Source organism: Oreochromis aureus, linkage group 5 (assembly GCF_013358895.1).
Source record: "Oreochromis aureus strain Israel breed Guangdong linkage group 5, ZZ_aureus, whole genome shotgun sequence".
NCBI lineage: Eukaryota > Metazoa > Chordata > Actinopteri > Cichliformes > Cichlidae > Oreochromis > Oreochromis aureus.
The window spans coordinates 8,152,372-8,174,417 of NC_052946.1; the positions used below are offsets into that span (position 1 = coordinate 8,152,372).

The window sequence follows — 22,046 nt, forward strand, 5'->3', positions numbered from 1 at the left end:
TGTAGTCACAGTGAGGTTGCTAGGCAACCAGCAAAGACTTCAGTGAGCTACAGCTCCCTGCTAAGAAACAGCGTAGCATATAATCTCCCCAAAACCATAACTTGTCAGTTTTACACTTTGGGTTTTTATGGATTAAATAAACAAAATATAATAATCTGTGAGGTTGAACATTCTGTTTTAATTTGAGGTAACCTAAAGAAAAAAAAGAGAAAAAGCATATTTCACCTACTATTGACATTCCACTTATGCAACAAGTAAAAAAATCATGTCATTCAATCATTTTTTTTTATTTTTTTTTTTGTAGTTTTCAGTAGTTTTAATTGTTATTTTCTGATTTGAAGTTTTATGTATGACTATCACCCTCTATTTCTGTTTTTAGGAAGGTGGATATGGAGAGTGACGCCAGAAATATGACTTAAAATATCATACTTCTTTTTGAGGCCTAAAATGTATTTAATAATAAAATTAATTTCAAATGTAGAAGGAGTCATTTAAACTTGTGAAATCATAATGGGATACATTTACTTGGGCAAGTAAATGTTTAAACTACAGTAAAATTGTTCCATGGGAGAAGTTGACCTTTTTTTGAATGGGAGCCAGTTGGAGACAAAGATTAATTGGGAGCTGGCAGCTAATCACCATAAAGGATCTGACATACAGAAAGTGACTACCAGGCACAGAACAACCAGAGACTATAAACATCAATAAATCTGAGTTATGTACAAAAGTCTTGATCTTCCCTTCAGTTCTTTACACAAGCCTCCACCATGTTTTACAGATAGCTGTACTCTTCTGACTCCCTCCATACTACTGCTACTAATTTTCACACCAGTGCTTTTGTAATTTGGCATACCTCAGCATACCTCATAGCTTTCTGACAGCCACCTTTCCATTGAGACCATTTCTGATGAAGCTTCAGTGAACAATAGATTGAACTGAAAGGACAGATGCATTATTTCTTAAGGACAACTTTCAGATCTGTTCTGCTGCAGGTATCTCTATAAATATCTATATCTATCTATCTATCTATCTATCTATCTATCTATCTATCTATCTATCTATCTATCTATCTAGATAGATAGCTATAGATAGATAGATAGATAGATATAGATATATACTTCAAAACCATTACCGTGTCTTTATGAAAGCAGAATTGTGAAAATACTTTGATAAAAGTTCTTATCTTTCTTACTCATAAAATTTTTCATAATATGCCTCCTCCACCATTTAGTCAGTTTATTACTGCTAGAGCAAATAAAAATGAAATTACAAGAAGACATGAGACATGACTTATAATCAGTTTTGTAAGTTATCTTCTGAGATTGTGATTCACTTCTGTTTTTAGGTTGCGTTCAGAATCTAGACATGGACTACAGATGAAAATTAGCCTATGGTTAACACTGATATATTTAAAATAATATTTATTAATGTTTGTTTGCCTTTGCTGTACAAAGCAATGTGTGATCCACAAATAGTTTTACTTTGGATGTGGCTCATACCCTATTGAGCTTTTCTTTTTCGTGTCCATTTTTATAGACAGATTCTAAGCATACTGATATAAAGGGCCAGGCGTTATTTGCAGTTGTATTATCATGTTGTTTAAACTGAGATGCTGGGAAGCTAATTATCAGTCCAACCTCCACACCCCCATCCCCAGTGAAAGTTTGTGTGGTGGCTAGTTTAAAAAGCTAAGATGCAGGACAGGATATTTGTAAGTTGAGATATTTTGATGATTGTGTTGTCTAGAAGGCGGACTCATTCTGAACATCTGCCCTGCCTTTGATAAGGTGCTAATGTTACAACCATTAGCAAAATGTACTGTTTTTGTCTGTATTATAGTGTGCTCTCCATCTTAAAGGAAATAACCAGTCAAGTGCTTCACTGAGCAGATATATTTTAAACAGTAGATAAAAGAAATGTAAGTTGTTTTCACTGTTATGTAAAATGAGTAAACACTGCAAACACTTGAAGCCTGTAAACCTAACTAAACTAAACAAACACAGTACCAAATCCCTGTTTCGTGTTCTGAAACGGGGAGCAAAGTAACTGTTATGCTGGCTTCAAATTCTATAGGGAAAAACCATTTATCAGTATACATGCAATTTTAGCCGACGGGGTTGTTGTCTAGTTAGACTGATTAAGTTCCCACACATAACAAACTGCACCTGCAGCTCTTTTGGAGGATGGCTCATTGTCTCATTGTCTTTATATGCTGCTGCATCATCTCAAACGTAGCTGTTACCATCCATCAATCGAACTGAGCAAACACACTCTGAAGAATTCGCTCCTCCTTACAGTCACACCAAACATGTTTTATCACTGAGCAAAACAGGGAAAGCTCCTGAGACTCAAGTGCTGCCTGCTCTCGCATCTGAAGCAATTTTGATGCAAACCAACATATTTCAAGAATGTTTGCATGGAAGTGTACGTGCAGTCCGAGCCGTATGTGTGTAAGCCAGAAAAAAGTCAAAGTCAGGTTTTCTTTGAGCACAGTCGCAGACTTGTTATATTCCAAACAAAGACCTAGCTTGTGAGTTGGCTGCTGTTATGACAGAGGACAGTTTAGTCCTGAATTCCAACTGCATCTCATTGACTATGAAGAAAAAACGAGACAGCTGTCTTTTGATGTCCTATTGTCATTTGCATAATCACATTCATTCAACAAGGGTTAAATTGAAAACATGAAGGGCACGGACCTGTGTGCTCACCCGCTTTAATGTTAGAACCACGTTTTTTCCTCCACACTGTTTTATTACAAAGAAGCACGCTAGTGTGTAACATGCAATTTATTTGATTACTGTGTGCTGAAAGCAGAATCTGTGCAGTGTAGATTCACCTGCCACCCTCAGTGAGGACACTTCAGGGTAGGTTTGCAACTATAATTTATGGGTTTTTAATTATAAAGGTCTAATGCTTTGTGTCATGTTTATGGTTATTTGCCGAACATCTTTTGTACTTCTTGTGTTTATTTAGAATTAACAAAAAGTGTCTGCTATTTGTAATTTTTCCTTATGATTTTAGTTTAAAAGTTGCAAAAGCTAAATTGCAGTCCCCATACAATCTAAGGAGCTTGGAAAGAAAAGCGTCTGGACTTCTTTAAGTTGCTTCAAAATGTTTTACCTCTCATCCAAGAAGCTTCTTCAGTTGAAGGGTCAAATGGTGCAGAGTCCCAGATTTAAGCCCTATGGGAGTGTCCCCCCAAGAGGAATATGGACGCCCTGTTGATCCTCTACCTCAGGGGACCCCAATCTCAGTCCGCGAGGGCCGGTGTCCTGCAGGTTTTAGATCTCACCCTGGGTCAAGACACCTGAATCACATGATTAGTTCATTACCAGGCCTCTGGAGAACTTCAAGACATGTTGATTGTAATTTATCCATTTAAATCAGCTGTGATGGATCAAGGACACATCTAAAACCTGCAGGGACACCGGCCCTCGTGGACTGGGACTGGGGACCCCTGCTCTACCTAATCACACGAGCCAAGGTGTGAAAATGGGTGTAAAGTCATAATCAGCCAAGGTTTCAGGTGAACCCATTGTGAGACCTTGCCCCACCCTATCATGTGATTTCGTGAGGTCAAAAGGTTGTGAGTGGGCGTTAAGGCGTCTGGGAAGGGTCTTAAAACTGGATTATAGATGGCGGACAGTTGGTGTCGTAAGCCACCGCCTCTGTTCAAAGATGGTCGTTCACAGTGGACATAAATGGCTTCTTTCACTCCTCTTTCAAACCATCTGTCTTCTCTGTCCAAAATGTAAACACTGGCATCCAGGAAAATGTGACCGTTGTCCTTTAGATGCAGATGGACTGCTGAGTCTTGTCCCGTCGAGGTGGCTCTTCTATGTTGTGCCATGCGTTTATGAAATGGCTGTTTGGTCTCTCCAATGTATAGGTCTGGGCATTCCTGCTGCACTGTACAGCATACACTACGATGTTAAGTTTGTGTTTTGGAGTTCTGTCTTTGGGATGAACCAGTTTTTGTCTCAGTGTGTGGCTGGGTCTGAAGTACACGGGGATGTTGTGTTTGGAGGAGACTCTCCTGAGTTTCTCTGGTACATAGGGGATGACAATATTGTTGCGTTTGTCTTTCTGATCCTCCCTAGATGGTGTCTAGACACTTTTCTTTCCAAGCTCTTTGGACTATGATGACCTGGATGACTGAGAACCTTCACAGACATATCCCCACACAGCTTCAAGAACTATTTTAACACTAACTTTGAACAACCTTGAACTTGTCAAAAGACATCAATTAAAATAAATTAAAGCCACATAGTTTTAAAGACTTGAACTTTCCAACTGAAACCAGAAGTCGAGTAGGTGAAAAATGATGCAAATTATTTGTCACTACAGGTGGAAAAAACCCCATGTAAAAAGTCAAGCTCAGAAGGAGGATTACTCAGTGTAATTCATCGAGCGTATCACTGATGAAACATCAGTTCATTATAAGGTTACTTTTTAGCCAAGTTAGAGTATTGTCTGTTGCTTGTCGTTGGCACTGCTGTCGTTAGATTACCAAAAACGAGGTGCCAAAGTCAGGCATTTCCCTGTATTTGAAATGGTCAGAAGAAGAGATGCATCTCAGCAGCTGACTCCAAACTGTAAGCCAGATGGACAGTTATGTATGTTGTGTTTTCCATTTTTTGCATTTAAAAAAATAAGACGTGGCAAAGGAACTGAAAACGATGTAGCAAGGAATTAATTTTTGTTGCAGCATTGTGATTCATCTATCACTGGAAGAAACACAGTCAGCTGACTGCATTGGACCATAAGTCACCAATCCCCTAAATCTCAAACTGGCATTTGCCTATAGGACTATTCCTGGTTTTAATTTGTGGATGACCTACTACTACAGCGTTGCTGTTGTGAAGTCACCATTGTGGCGCACCCTGAGAGTCCTTCGTGCTGCAGCTGTTAATAATGATTCATAGCACTTCCTCCTCCTCAGTGTGTGAGTAGGATTTCAGAGGGAAGAGACAAATCAGAGCTGCTTTTTATATCCCGACCTTTCAATCAGGATCTGACCTGTCTATAATAAGTGACACCGAACCCTGGATGTGTAATGTATGTGTGCTGCCTCAACAAATTGCTTCACAGGGGACCAGAGGAGAGCCTTTCTTTTCCTGGCACATGAAACCCGGGGAGAAAGAGCCTTCGAATGCTGCATTCAAACTTCAAGCTGTGCCCAGCTTCAAAATTTAAAAAAAAAGAAGAAGCTGCATTTAAACACTATTACACGAGTGCCTTTTCTATAAACAGCTGCACAGAAGAACATAATGGCTCCGATCGTATGAAAACCTGCAGCCATTTGTCATATTATTATGTCTGCTGCAGCTTTAATCAGGAAACCGCTTGGTAAGGTGTCAGGAGTGGCTTCTGCTATTGCCTCAAGTCACACTTCTGTCTTATTACATCTCTGAAATTTTATTTGCTTACTGAGCCAACACAGGTTTCTCACTCTAATTGTCTCTTCTGGGAGCGAGGTCTTAATGTGTGTTGGGAGGAAACATGACTTTGTGACCCACATTCATCTGACCACAGATGAGACTGGGTGACTGAAAAGAAGCGGTCAGCTCAGTGACAGTAAACATTCAAATCATTCAGAAATTCAACAAAATATATCATCTGTTCAGGTAGACCTGTGAGAATACAGGGAAATATCTCAACAAGAGAAAATTGTAAGCATTGTGGGAGTAAAGAATTTTCAAGGTTAATAGAAGCAGCAGAAGCATAAATAATTCACCTTTAGTGCGGCCAAATGGAAAAATAACTCGTGATTATTCAAACTGTTTAGAAAAAAGCTTTCATTACAGGTTGTAGTTATGAGGGCTGATTCTGCAAAAGAAATTGCAGAAGCACTATAAATTCAATTATCGACTAGAAATACTTGTACTTGATACTCGTTTTAAAGCATGTGCAGTACAATCCATTCAGAAAGTTTTCATGCAGGTTTTGTCAGTTTGTTGCATTTCACTTTTCTTATCACTCTTACAGACAATAACAAGCAAAAACAGGTTTTTCGGGCATTTATCAATTAATTAATAATTTGCATAAGTCCTCACGCCCTTCTCTTAATAGTAGGTTAAATCAGCATCAGAATACTTTAATTATCCCTAAGGAAATTATGTAAAGCGTTCATGCTCTGCCCTGATCACATGTTTAAGTAAAACAGAGGAACACACAATGTCAGCGGATTGTGTCTTTGCCAACAATGACAGCTACAATGGTAAGAAATAAACCTACAAGCTTGGCACGCCTTTCTTTTCTTACCATCTGCTGTTCAAACCAGAATTGTCTGAACTCAACTTGCGAATGGCATAAATGAGATGATGGTGTATTAAGCTACGGTGACAACTGGGATAGGCTTCCCCTCAACTCTGAATTGGATCAGCAGTTAAGAAAGTGGATGGATGGATGAATAGACGGGGTCCTTATACAGCATTTAACACAGTCATATGTTTCACAGTGAAGATTGTTCAATGAACCATTTGTGTGTGGTGTGTGACATTCGGTTGCCTCTGCTGGACACAATGCTGGTTTGGCAACAAAAAGCTTAGATAAACAGACCCTGCCTTTCTAACATGTCAAGAAGGAAAGTCCAGCTAATCTTTGTGAAGTATATCCAACAGACAGCCAGATCAGGGCAAATGGAACAGCGATCATTTTGGAACAATCTTGAACCGTGAAACAGTGAAACAGCAATCAAAACATTTACTGGTCAGTCGCTGGTTTCTTTTTCACATCGTTGAGAACTGTGGCTAAACGGGTTCAGTCTTTATTTTATCTCAGGACAGGATTTTGCTGGTCATTCAGGTTCCTTTCAGCACACTCACACTGGGCTGCCATATTGAGCAATAGCTTTGGTCTGGCCATTCCACCATAAAGGCATCCGATATATGCCTTGCTGCAGTCTTGGAAAACACCATTAATAAAGACCCCAAACACTTGTGTTAGACTTGTGACAGTGAAGGATTGTGTATACAGTGATGGGTAAAAATACTGAATCCGTTTTAAGATGACCTGAAACATAAGGAAGCACAGAAGAGGAAATGAGTGTACTGAACATTTATATTCACGTCTTGTTTCGTGGGAATCCAGCCACAGGAGGCAGTGTCAAGTGGGATACAATATGCAGTCCCCATCCTTGTGGGAGTGTGCAGTATGTTCTGTTCCAGATCCAAAGGAGATGGATAATGCATCTTCTTTTTTTCCTCCTCTAGAAAAGCTTTCCGTGTGACAGTATCTTGTCTGACTTGCCACCCCTGGAGCATCAGTGAGGCATCTCTGGGCATCGAAAAAAAAGCACACTGGGAGAGGGAGATTTCCTCTATGTGTTGCTCCTGAAGTACTGCAGCAGATCCTTGGACTGACTTCCTCTCATGATTTCCTAGACACAACAGGTGCCTGTTTACTTGTGATCAGGCCTTTAGACAATCTACCGCAGGGTGGAAAAAACCAGCTGAATGAGCAATGAAACAATTTTATGTGCCCTTGAACGGCTTTGACAGCATGATGTGTTGTTCAAAATCTGAAAAAAAACAAAACAAAAACAGTTATACTGATGGATTTTAATTTTCACTGAGAGGGCTGCTGCTTGTCAGCAGTATTCTCTTTTGGTTTGCACTTGAGGGTATCCTTAGCAGTCACTCCCAAGTACTGTTAAGAGCACTTTTAAGCCTGTGATGAATTTATTTCTATGCAAATTTTCTTTGTAATGATAATAACTATGTTAATAGGTCCCACGGCATATTGGGCAATTTAGTTTCTAACATCTACTTTGGCATCTTTGTCTGACAAAAGGGCTGAAAAGATTTCAGTTCCTCACTACAGGCCAGCACACTGAAATTAGCATATACGCTCTTGCCCAGTCTTTCCTAGGAGGCTCTGTTTGTGCAAAGACCAGGAAACCCTACCATGGCACACATGACAGAAGAATTTATGACCATGGAAAACATGCAAATTCTTACACATTCAAACGAATGTTCCCACTAGGTCTCCAGTACCTCACTAGCCTGGAGAGGGGAGGCATGTAAAGTCATCTGTGTGCTACACTGTGAGGTCCAGCTCTTTTCCTAAAGTGGTGCAAGCCTGTTCAGCATCTTTGCTGTATATATGTAAAGACCAGCTTGTAGCTGAAGGAGGAAAAACTTGTGTAAAATTTAAAAATTCATCCAGCAAGGCAACAGCTCGTAATGAACAGTGACTGAGTCGTTAGTGCTACTGTTTAGATTTTTATTGTTGCAGCACTGTGAACAATAAGCAGCACTGATCAATAATTTTATTTATTTTATTATTTCTTAATAAGGACGAATGCCATGACTGTGCAATGTGAAAGCGGTCACTTGCACTGATGAACCCAGAGCAAATGATCAATTTTTTGGTTTTCCTTTGCTCTGCAGAGCATTTAGTGTCTTTTAGCTCATTGCTTTGCTTTTGTGGTGCTTAATTTTAGTCCTGGTTCAGCCTTAGTACACGTGATTGCAGGAAAACATCTGATAAAGCCGCTGTTTACCACCTGCCCAGCAAAAACACCAAACAAATGGCAGAATGGCACCATTATGTAATATACCATTTGTTCAGCGGTTTATATGGTTGACCAAATGCTAATTTTTTGTCATATCTGTTAGCAAACAACTGTTTTCTAAACCAAATCAAATCTAAAAGCTTATAATATGTCATATGTGCTTTCTTCATATTCTACTGTTCCCGAGTGGACAAAAAAAAGCTTTGTTTTTCACTTGCTGTTTACATTCAAACAACATGAGTGAGTCATTTGCCACTGAAAAACAAAGATAAGGGTAGATAAGAACATAAAAACTGAGTTTTAGGCAATCTGAGTGATGAAATTTCAAACCGCTCAACTAGACTCAGCACCGTGCTAACCCCAGGGCCCCAGAAATACAGCCCCTTAGTTTAAAGTGCATAGGATCAGCAGCTGAGGGCAATAAAACAGATGGATGAACTTTCTTCAAAATATTTGTGAGATAAATGAAAGAAAACAAGTCATAGTTCCAACATTACTGCCAACAGTTGATGGAGGATGAAATAGCATCATGCCAATAAAATAAATAAATAAATAAAATAAAGGAGAAAAAAAGATGAGCAAGAAGAAGAGAATTATATTAGGTGACCTTGGTTAGAAGGAATCAAAGGTAGCAGTTTTCAGTCTTTGTTCAATCTGTCTAATGAAAATCGTGCTGAGTATAGACATAACTGGGTTAGCATGTCAGCTTTTTCTACAGCACGCATGGACAGACTGATGCTGCTGCTGCCTTCACAGGGCCAACCTGCTTCCCAATTTCCCCTCTGATCCCACGCAGAAACATGGGCAGATAAAACAGAAGCGAGGTATACGGCAAGCCAGAAACCCCCAGCATGACAGAGAAGGGAACACCGAGGCTCATTAACAGCAGCCGCCTGGACCAATCCCAGTGCTCAGTGTAGGGAGTAAGAGCCAACTCGCTCCATTACAGGGACAAGAGAGACTTCTAAAGGGCAAGACCATCTGGAGCAAGCCTCACTCATTTTTTCTTAACTGCATATGGGCGGGAGGCAGAGCCCAGATTCATCAGGCAAGCTGATAATCAGATGCCACCGACACTCATTCATGTGGCTCTGTGTCGGGTCAATTGTGGCCGCTGGTGAAATGTAGCAACTGAACTGAAGTTAGATTAAAAAGCGATGATTGTTATGCACTGTGGGTGTTTCAAAGACACTCAGCATGGCTAAAATATTTTTGTGAACAAAGCAGTCGGGTTTTTGAAAGCAACGGGGCTTTCTCAGACAGAAGTAGGACGTGTCTTTAAGTAACGATAAGTACAACCATGTCGTCTCCCTTAGTGTCCAGGAAGTGTCAGAGGAATGCCACTGGGACAGGTGAAAACTCAGACTCCAGTGTTAAGATGACATCCGTCCCCCTGAGGACAAATAGCTGCTATATGAAAAATTGATACAGGGCAGAAAATAGACTCCCAATCTGAGAGAGAGTAAGGGTGACCATGAGGCTACTACAGAAGGAGTCTAAATTATAGCAGCACAATTTACCCAAATTAATTATTCACTGGGCAGGAGGCTGCTATCAGTAACTAGGCACACAATTACAAAGACACAAGGTTGGGCTTGTTTAAGGGTACATCCAGAAGAAAACTAATGAGGGCTGACACACTGATTGATGGCAGAGTCCAGAAGCTATTTGTCTGCCCTCTGCGTGAAGCTCTTTGCTGAGAATGCGTCTGGAAAAGCCTCTTCCAGGATTAGGAGCACAAGGAGAATGGATGAGAGTAACAAGTAGTCATAATATTTTCCTGTGAAATTAAAGAATAAGATTCCAGTGATGGTGGCATACAGCGGTGCTTGGAGCAAATCCTCAGAGCCTTAGAAAAATAATGACCTCTTCAGAATTACATTGCAATATGTATATACATGAACCGTCGTGGAAAATGCTGTTGCAGTAACCCCATTGCTTCTCAACTCAAGGGAGCTGTTCAACATGCTCACAAGTGACAGCAAGCCTTAATAAGTAAGCCAGCAGCCAGGCTGCACGGAACACTGCTTCCGTGCTCTGGGCAGATACATAGATAATCAAAGCATGACAGTAGGTTTTACATTTCAAATAACCCACGGTGCATTACCAGCAGTTATTTACAGTGTAAGCACTACACATTAATTTTTAAACAGACCCTTAAGGTCTGGTTGACAGACAAAGCTGGCAAGCAGGAGCAGCCGAATGCACTGTTGTTGTTTTTTCGATTCACAATATGAAACATAGTAATGGCACCATGCAAAGTGCTGGAGAATGCATTATTAATGCGCTGATGATGTAATACGTAAAGGTCATAGCCATTGTCTCTGCACACAGTCATTCATCATTTATTGTGTCTCCATGTTCAGAGATGCACATTATTACTGTACAACCAAATTAAAATATAGATTTTTCTTTTGCAGATATATTCAGGGAGTCGGTTTTAAACACGCGTGTGATTATCCGGCTACAAATCTGGATAATATCATTTATTTCTTGGATACTGTCTTTTGAGCGAAAGCCCACAGGAGATGAAGCGACAGCTTGGCAGATGTCTTTTCTTACTGGGAGTAGTGGGAGTCCCAGACGCCACAAATGAGACTGCACAGCTGCCACGTCTCCATCCGCACCAGTGTATGTCAGCTGGCATTCGTGTACAGGTGTGTCCCCCCGGCTCTGCTCGCTGGAAACGAGGCGGGGAGAGCGTGTTCTCTGTAATCCTCCTTTCTGGCTTTCGCTGCCGCAGTTTTGTGATCTCATTTTCCATGTGTGTCTCATTAATCCCCGTCACGGCCAAGTGGCCCGGCGCTCCTGATGTCATCACCTCGTAGGGTCCTCAAGCCACCGCACGCCAACCCAAGGCCTCGGAACAAAGCGGGCAGGCGAGGAGGGGGGGGAGAGCGGCGCCTGTGCACCGGGCCACAAATCATCGATGAGGGTCGGACTGTCGCAGACTGTGAGAACTCACCTTGGCTTGGCTTCTTGCAGCCCTATAAATGAAGACTGTGTGCTCTCTGATGGATGACGTGCATCAAAATAGAAGACCACAGGGTTGTTTGGCCATGATAAGTGTCACTTAGAGCTGCCACACAGACACAGACACTCATTTTATATGGGAAGATATTTGTTCAAGTTAATGTCACATTCAGTAGATTTTTAGTTATCACTTGCAAGTACTGTATATGCGTAATGAGTTCAATCATACTTATTAAACTAGATGGAGCTGTGGCTTGAGTATGCTATGTGTTGTGTAATGAGGGCGCTAATGATGCTTTAAAATTGTTTACTGGAAAGCTCACCACTTAGCGCTTAGTTCAGTCTTTTATCACACGGCTTCACGACTAACTTCAATATCTTCAAATGACGGCATTTGTCATTGCACTGCGAAGATGGGAGTCAATCGACTGCTACCGAATATGCAAAGTGGAGCACAGAGGACCGTGGAGAAGATGAGACTGCTTTCTTCTTCCAAACAAAAATGAGTGCAGTCTATTGTTTTGTGATAGTATAATCTCAAAGTGTAAAGATTCAAATAAAAGTAGAGATAATTGTGTCATATGTATGTGTGGATGGTGGTGTTCTTCCTCTTCTTTTGACTGCTGTCACCCCCATCTCACCTTTTTCCTAGCATCCTCGTCTATCACCTAAACCCTCTGCACGTCCTTCTTCACTACATCCATGAATTTTCTTTCTGGTCTTCCTCTTTAGGTCCTGCCTGGCAGCTCCACTATCCCTCCCCTGCACATGTCCAAACCATCTCCATTCCAAGCCATCCTGGTCGCTCTTACTTTGTCTCCAAAACACTCAGCCTGAGCTGTCCCTCTGATGTAATCACTTCAAATCCTGCCCCTTCTGAAAATTTTGGCACCTCCAGCTCAGCCTCCTTTTTGCCACCATCTTCAAACCATACATCATAGCAGGTCTCACTATCACCTTGTAGACTTTTCTGTCGCAAATAACCCTCATAAACGCCCTAAACCACACTCACATACTTCTCTGCCACTCCTGACTTCCTCCTGCACTACCACAGCTCCTCTCTTGGCACCCCATCATATGCTTTCTACAGATCCACAAAAACACACTGCAACTTCTGACCTTCTCTATATTTCTCCAGTATAGAGAAGGTCATTGCATCTGTAGTGCTTTTCTCAACATGAAGCCATACTGCTGCTCACTGATCATCACCTCTGTTATCAACCTCGCCATATCAGCTTTCACCCTTTGTACTACTACAACTCTGCTCATTGCCCATCAGGTACCAGCAGTGTTGGGTAAGTTACTTTAAATTAGTAACTTAGTTACATTACTAGTTACTTCTCTAAAAAAGTAACTCAGTTACTTCAAAGTTACTCGTTACTTTCAAAGTAACTAGTTACTAGGGAAAGTAACTTTGGTTTTACTCAGAATTCTCTTGTTAATGTGTTGCTTCCGTAACTGGATACCCAGCAAGATTGTCAGTCTTCTAGCTTGCTTACTTGCCACAAGTGCACTGTGCTACCTACCAATAGAAAGGAAAAAATAATGTGCACATTTCCACGAGAGAAATCCCACGCCTGGACCGTCGTTGACCGCCGCCATGATTCTAGCCTGCTTTTTACATCCAACACAAAAACTGCAGTCGTGGTGCTTTTGATTGTACTCAGAACTTGGAAATTCTGCCTTCTGAATAGGAAGATGTAGGTAACACCAGACTGCAGATGAGCTGCATCCAGAGCTGGACTGGGACAAAAAATCGTCCCGGCATTTTGACTAGAGACTGGCCCACCATTATAGGAAAAATCATAAAGCCTTTGAATGAAAATAAACACTGTTGTGACAGTGATGTACACTGTTCTGATGGTATATATGTATCAATCTATCAATTGTTTGTTGTAAGACTCAGATAATTATTTTTTTTTAAAGCGAGACATTTTAAATGAGAATAATAAAGAAAAGTATTTCCTTGTCCCCCCCTTTCCCTGTTAATGCCCTACCTGCCCCCCTGGCAACACTTTGCTAGATCCACCCCTGCACAGTTACCAGCTGTCAGCTAAGTAGAAAAGGATGCTGATGTTATTTGTCTCTCAGAAACAGTTCATAACTTCCCTTCATCTCATTCATGTGACCTAAAAGGTAAACCTGTTTCTACATCACCTGTTCAGCTCTGATGATTCAGTAAGGACATCTCCTGGTTTCATCTGCATGTTTCCCTCTCACCAGATAACCAAACCGATATCATGACCAGCAGCTTTACAGCTGTGGCTCCAGCAAACATCAGCTGATACTAGCAATTAATATTAAATAAATTCTAACAACAGCTGATCAAGCTTAAACGTGCTGCTGTTGTTTAACGCGACATCCGCTGGTTTCCTCTTTCTGGCGCAAAGTGGGCGATAAATAAACAAGAGAGAAAAGCCGATCAGCTGATCATTGATCAGTTTCGTGATTGAAGTAGAAACAGGAGAGGAGAGAATGAGAGAAGAAGAGGCAGCTGTGCAGCTTCAGCTTTGTGTCTTTTTTATTGTAGCTGAAGTCCGGGACAAACTGTGTTCCTTTTCACCTCAGTACAAAACGCGTAATATTTTCTCTGAATACCAGACGATTCTGTTTTTTAGGGGACGGTTGGCAACTCTAATAATTAACCTATGAACAAGATAAAGTTCAACATCAGTAACATAGCACTAGGGCTGCACGATTAATCGTTAGAAAATCGCGATCTCGATTCATACTTATGTGCGATCTCATTTCCAAAAGACAACGATTTAAAAAAAAAAAAAAAAAAAAGATGACGACGACGATTGTACCGCATTTTGATCCTGGACGTAATCTGCATGAAAACAAGCGCTCACTATTCCTGCTCAACAAATGACAAGGGCGGAGCCTTATACCACATGATACAGAAGCTGTGCCATGATGCTCAAATTGGCAGGGAAAAAACAACGGAGAAAACGTCAGGGATGACGAGAAAGTGACAGGAGAAAATCCGTCCCGGTCAACCACCCAAACATCAATAACGGGAACCTTATACAGCGCTTCCCTATCCGGTTGTTCAGTCTGACGTCACTAGCCGTGTCTGGGCCTAAACTCCGCTGCAGGTCCATATATCAAACGATCACTGTGGCATTACTGAGAGTTGAAAAACTGTCTAAAGTCTTTCATCTTTAATAAAATGATCAGTGTTCTGCTCTACCAGGTGTAACAATTGAGTTTAACATCCAGGCATCCATGAAAATGGAATTTATGACATTTAACGGCGTTAGAAGTTAGCAGGAAGTTAGCTCGCTAGCTTCTATCTAAATACAATATAGCATGTCCTGGCTGCGGGGTTTTGGAAACAAATTCAAACGTACAGCTCTGCTGTCACTTCCAACATAAATGAAGACAGAAAACTAAACAGCAGTGAAGTTTGTAGGGTTACTGAAGTTTGGCTAGCTGGTATATAATGATGTGCTACGTGACCGCTAGCGACACAGCTATGTTAGCATAATATAAACAAGCTAACTTTTTTTCCACTCGATAAAAGTTAACGTGAGTGTTCTCGGTGGTCAGGAACAAATGTAATCGCATGGCAGGATGTTGTAAAAGGACTAAACTTCAGCCAGGAGAACAACAACTGATAATCCATCCACAATACGAGGTTAGTCATTCATATACTGCTGCATGGGCTGTGCTGTAGTTACATCTTAAGGGTTTAAAAACTGAGCTTAAATAAATGATTAGCGGTAATAAAAGCCGAGGGAGGTCAACAGTGATCACTGACTGTTTTATGAGCTTTTTGAGATTAAATGGAAGAAAATACAAAACATTAAACATGTTAACAACACAAAAGCCATAATAAACGCAGACTACTTTAGGCCCGGAAGTAGGATTCGTCACGTCATCACTGAACAACCGGATACACGTCGAACTCCCGCAGGCACAAAGAAATTACGGAGGCTATTACTTATCACCTGACCAAAGATCTATCAACACTGTGCAAAACGAGGGATTTAGGAAAATGATCAACACCCTAGACAAACGCAACTATTTTTCTATTGTTTCACTACCTGCTCTATACACGCAGTGTTGAGCAACGGTGGAGACGGAATTTCAAGCAGTACAACATTTTGCGGCAACGACAAAATGTGAGGCATTTATTGTTTTTATGTTTATTTATTGTTTTTATGTTCAGTTTCAACTGTTACAAAGTTGATGTGCAGTTAATAAGTGCAATAAATATTTATATTGGAAAAGAAAATCGTGAGAGAATCGTGATCTCAATTCTAAGCAAAAAAATCGCGATTCTCATTTTATGCAAAATCGTGCAGCCCTACATAGCACCCACCCAGCTGTATAGAAACTCCGTCATGCTAGCTAGCACGCAGTACGAAAATGTCAGCATACCGAAAATAAACTCCACCTAAACTTGGTTTATATCTGACTCCGATAGACTGCAGGTCATAACTTCTTACCTGAAGTTCAGTTCACCTGACACGCGGACCAGCGGCCGCTTCGGGTCTCTCCTCTTGCCTCCCTTTTCCTTCATCCACCTGCTGGCTTCCACCACTTGCTAATGTTATTGAATCTGTGGAAGGTCTGCGATATCCACCACACGAAGTAACGAGTGACGAGCCTATCTAAATCCCAGTAACGAGTAACGCGTTCCTGGTTTTGGCATAATAACTAGTTACTGTGCTCGTTACCACAATAATAACGTAGTTACTGTAACATGTTACTTAATAACGCGTTAGTCCCAACACTGGGTACCAGTATGTCCTTATTGGAAACTATTGCTAAACATTAGCAGAAGGAAGACCATACAGATTTTAAACAAACCCCCGGTTGGCTGTACTTACTCATAATAGTAACAATAATAGTATTATTAGTCATGCAAAACTGTCATGTTATAAATAGCCTAAGCATCAAACACCGCTACTCTAAGTAGCTCCATGTTGTTGTCAGATCTAGCTATAAGCAGGGGCCCAGCCCATTCAAATGGGCATCTTATCCATCAAATCAAAGTTCCAGAAAATAATTTTCATTTTCTTTCAGCCAGTGTAAAAAGTAGCAAAGGAAATCTGCTGTTGTCTGCAGCCTCCGAACTCTCCCACTGCACACCCTGTTAAAAAGTGATCAGAGCTACAAATATGCCGAGGTCAGAAGAAACCGACGACTGGAACTCTCGAATCATGCAGGATTAACTATAACCTCAGAGCAAAAAGTAACACGTATACACACACATACTCCAACAGATAACCTGTTCTAACTCATGTAGTTATGATATTTTTCTGTGTAACCTGAGCAGTTCTGCTTCATCTGTTGGCTGTTTGCTGATTACATGTATCATGATGGCCTCTGTCCCTAGGTTAAGCTAACAGCCAGCTCACTGCTGATATGTAAAAACTGCTGTTGTAAAATCATTCAGAAGTTTTGGCACATTTGCATCCTGATGACTTGAATGCAGAGAAAACCTGCCAGAGTTTGCAGGTATTAACTTAAAGCATACTTATATGGTAGATCGCTATTGAACAAGCAACCTAATATCATGAAAAGATAAAGTAACTCTTCATCTAATGCCCCGGTCACACAGACCTAGACTCTGGTCGATGGCCCCCTGACAACCATCAGCTGTTAGAGTGGTTGGCAAGGTCTTGCTATATGTTGCTGGTAGCTGTAATGGGAGACTGTAAATAATTATTGTGCAGCTTCTGCAGATTTATATGGTTAAGTTACTGTAGTTGTTAAAATATCATTCTTAAAGTGTTAAGCATTTGTTTTGTACTTTAGGTTTTCCAGGGAAAATACTAACTCGGCTACTTTTACGCTTACATTTGACTCATGCTGTGTCACTTCCATTGTACTAGTACTACTGTAATGCTGCTCCACCTTGATTCAGAAGATCCACACTGCAAATTTGAAAGTCTGTTATCACTGACAGTTGCTCTTTGGAAAAGGAGGATGGAGAATACCCTTCATTTACTTACACTTACACATGCTGCTTCCTGCGAGCTGCATCATATTATTGGTTTCATATTATGTTGGGGTAGCTCAGGTGGTAGAGCAAGTCAGCTACTAACCGGAAGGTTGGTGGTTCGATCGTTCCTCCAGTCTGCATGCCAAATATCCTTGGGCAAGATACTAACCCCATGTTGCTCTCTGATGCATCCATCAGAGTGGAATGTGTATGAATGTTAAATAGTAGGCACTTACCAAATTAGAAAAAACATGCTTGGGTGAATGAATTAGTTGTATAAAGCGCTTTGAGTGCTCAAATAGAGTAGAAAAGCGCTATATAAGAACCAGTCCATTTTCTAGAGTCAGAAATATTGTAAGGTTTCCTCTCTCACTTCTGCCAAGTCTGAAGAGGAGAGCTGATGTCAGACTGAACCATCTCAGCAGCGAGGAGATGCCACATTGTGGCGTAACTTGCTATCAGTAGGATTTTTCACAAAATCTGAAAACTAAGGCCCTTATTTATTAAAATGACACATGACAAATATGCAAAATATAAATAAACAAATAAATAAATAAATGTGACCGCACATCACAGTGTGTTAGATGTGTATGATGCTTATTTTTGGATCATACATAAAATTAAGATACGCCAGCATCTGAACAGGGACCAACCTGCCAGCTACTAGATGGCTGCTCTAACTTCTGGTCACTTATTATTTCAGCTGCACAACCTAACACTGCAGGCTAGAACAAGGCTGAGAGCGTCAGGGCTAACTGATGAGCAGCAACTTTGTGGAGAGGTGAAGCAAGGTTATGTTGTGTTATCAAGTGAAATATTAGAGGTTTTTTTTAACATTAAATCACTACTGAGTTTCTACATAAAAGTTCATTCTACTATTTTCAGCTCTTTCACGTTTCATGATGCAATGGCAGCCTATTCAAAACCTTGTTTTATACGTCTCTTATAGTGCTTGTTCTGTAGAAAATCTGTTTTTCATGCCATCTGCAAGAGTTCAGTCTACACGAGGTGATAGCAAGTGTTTTTTGACAGCTTTTCCCTCTACACACTCCAAAAGCTTAAGTTGTTTTTGTGCAATTCCACAACCATATCCCGAGTGAGTAAAGTGTTGTCACAACTGGTGAAAGTGGGGATTTGACACTTTTAACAACCATCTTTCCATCCATCCATTTCTGCTCTCATCAAAGGTGGGTCAAAGTGGCAGCAGGCCAAGACAGAGCATGAATTCCTGAAAGAAATACAACCTACGTAAAATACCCTAATGGCATCTACCAATTTAGTATTTGAAATGATGTCAGGCACAACAAGATATTGTTACAACCGAATGAGAAAGAAATACAGATATAAAGATATATATAATGAAAGTAGGATTTTAAATGGCTTCTTCTTCTTCAAAATAAACCAATAAAAATGTGACTGGTCTCAAACAAAAGTACTCTTTCACTGAGGACAGACGCTGAGTCTGCTTGATGTCAAGACTCTTATGAGATCTGTGATTCTCGCCTGCTTTGCTTATTGTAAAGAAAAACAGCAAATACAAAATTCCTACAACAATAAACTGGATGATCATAAACGGTCTCTAGTAGTACATATTTTAACACCTTAATAGCATTCCTGGATTATGGGTGAACAATGCTTATAAATGTGTCACTCAGGAGGGTGGCTGAACTCAACTCAGAGCCAATCATCAGAGGAGTCTCAGTACTGGAGTTTTATTCCTTTTTTTACAGGATTACATGGAGCAGACATCAACCACAATAGACTTTGTATATGAATCTGCAGAAATATACACAATATACCAGTGGGGTAGAGGATCAACAGGATTTAGAGACATAATGGGACACTTTGAATAAAATATAACATTTGACTGTCCTTCTCTTGCCACTTTTATGATTCTGCAAAGCCATCAAACCAGCAACATAAGACTTGTCAAGTGGTTGAACAATAAATATAAAGTAAATGATGCTTTGTAATGGCTAAAAATGAATTTCGTGACAATCTGGCTGCAGGCACTACTTCAAGTCATGGGGTCATGGCCAGATTAGCCTCTGTTCCAGGAGCTTTGGAAACTATTAGAGTTTTTCTACCAGTGGTTTTTCCACCAGTGGTCAAAGAGCAGTGCTTGTTTCTTGTTTTTATCACCCATAGTGTATGTGGAGACAATTCAAAATCCACTGCAGTGGTGGCTGCTTCAGGATTTTGACGAAGACAACAACAAAACTTTCCGAGAGCCAATAAAACCTGTGGTTCCTATGAGCAATATAAGTGCAGCAGTGCGAGAAGGCTATTAACATCATTATAACACATGATGTTTATAGCCATACTCAATAACATGTTTCATAAATTTGGCTTTGTACACCACCACGACAGATTATCACAGACATGTCTCAGCTCAGCTCCCTTTCCCCTGAAGCTGGCAAACACCTACTGCTCTCATATGAACAAAGACTTAATAGGCTTTTAATAAAGGCTTGATTTTAAGTTATTAACATTTATAGTTATAAATGTCATTCATCTGGTGAGTAATGTGTTCTTTCTTCTGGAGCAGAAACAAAATCCTTTTAACAATACTGAGTTCATTGTGTGGCAACAATAACACCCAGTCAAAACTGATAAATCATGCTTTTTAGAATTGCGTTATGGAAATGGGTAATATTTAAAAAAATAGCAAACACATGCCTGCTACATCTACACATACCTCCAAGAGATATGGATGCACATTAGCATTGATCAGGAGTTGTGTTTCTGTCCATTGGATGCATGCTGTCAGGGGCTCGGTCTGTGGCCCAGCACTTTGAGTGTATTGTTTCATTAGTTATTTCTTAGGTATGTGGAAAAGATGTTAAGTTCTTGTATTATTATCAGGTTGCCTTGAGTTTTGAGTCTAGTTTAGGTTATTCTTTGTATTCTTAGTTATGAGTCTGTTCCTATTCTCTTTATTATATGGTCTGTCTTGTCCTCAGTGTTTTACCTTCTGTATGCCGGTGTTTAAGTCTCCATTGTCTGAGTGCATTAGTCTGTCATGTTTCATGTCCGTGTTCCCTATGTCATCATGTTTGTGTCATGTCTGTGTCCTGTTAGGCTTCCTGTTTTATTTTGAAGGGGTCTTTGTGTTCTGTGTTCATTGTTTTAGTTTCACTTTCTCCTGTGGTGTCATCATATTACGTCGTTTGTGTTCATTCACGTCACGTCACGTCAGCTTCTTGTAATTTTTATGTTCATGTTCACATTTCATGTTTTTTCGTGCCATAGTTTCTTACATGTACCTGTTTAGTATTATGTTCACATCATGGTAATCATAATTTAGTTTCTTTCCAGTGTAGGTTTTAGTTTAGTTGTCAGTCTGTTAGCCTTTTGCTTTATTTTGTATGCTTGAGTATCAGCCCCAAATAAGGCTGGTTTTTTGTTCATGTTTATTCCGTCTCCTTTTAGCTCTCTTTTGGCTTCCACCCAACGGCGTTCTGTCAGGGCAAGCAAGCCAAACAGTGCTTGTCCAGTGAAATCTAGACATTAGACATCAATCTCTCACTTGTCATTTCAAACAGCTTCTTACCTGTTTGCATCAATTCTTTAATTACTGCAATCTTGTGGCTACAGCTGGTTATTGCCTCTGGTAACATTGTTTCTGAGCTCATTAAAAACTGCTTTAAAAAAAGATATGCGGTCGTCACAGGACAGCCACGTGAGCTAATAGAACTCTTACACTGAGCTCCTCTTTAAACATCTGCAGCGGTAATGTTGATCCATGTACTGACCATGTATAATATTTGATCCTGTGTGTGTCCTGCATGTATGGCAGCACTGACAATAAAGTTGACTTTGACTTTCACACTGATGGACTTATTTCTGCAGAATAAGTACATTTACTTTTGATGCTTTGAGTAAAATGTATTAATAATATAATTTTATCAGTAGTGAGGTGTTTCTGTAGTGTGGTGTTGCTACTTTTACTAAAGGAATGCTTTAAAAAAAAGTAGTATTAATATTTTGCAATTCTTCAGGCAGAAAGGAGTGCGCCCAGGAAGAATGCAGAAGGTCCATGAGGCTGGCAACATATATAAAAGAATAAAAGACAGGAAGCACAAAATCATGAAAAGGTATGTTTCATCTTCTCTGTCTGCCTTTCTGTGAAAGTCACTGCATGACACTTTTTCTTCTATTCCCTTTAGGGGTCTCCACTGTGGATCATCTGCCTTCAACTCACCGTATCCCAGCATCCTCCTCCATCATGCCACCTCTCTGTCCTCTCTCACTTTATCATAAACTTCCTCTGTTCATCATTTCATCATTTCTTCTGTTTACTGTCCTTTTCCCAGTATGTCCACATTCCAGCCATGAAAGAACCACAAGCCTAGCGCCGATCCTGAACCCGGATAAATCGGGAGGGTTGCATCAGGAAAGGAAACTGTCATAAAGTCTTTGCTAAATCACCCATGGATCAGCAGTAACATCATTTTACTGGCTAGGTGCTAACTTTATCTCAGATCTTTGGCAATAGTCTCTTTTAGCTCACCTGATAACATCGGTTCATTAAAACAAGAAACACCTTTCATATTATATGAAAGTAATTATATCCATTAAAAATAAACCGTATTTAGT

General features: G+C 40.3%; 1 long non-coding RNA gene across 1 annotated transcript; it reads left to right on the forward strand.

Moving 5' to 3' along the window:
• The first annotated feature begins 15,071 nt into the window (after positions 1 to 15,071).
• Positions 15,072 to 21,766, forward strand: LOC120440161. The gene is made up of 3 exons (XR_005613029.1): positions 15,072 to 15,131; positions 21,449 to 21,544; positions 21,617 to 21,766. It is a non-coding gene; the product is annotated as an uncharacterized LOC120440161 (long non-coding RNA).
• Positions 21,767 to 22,046: the final 280 nt, after the last annotated feature.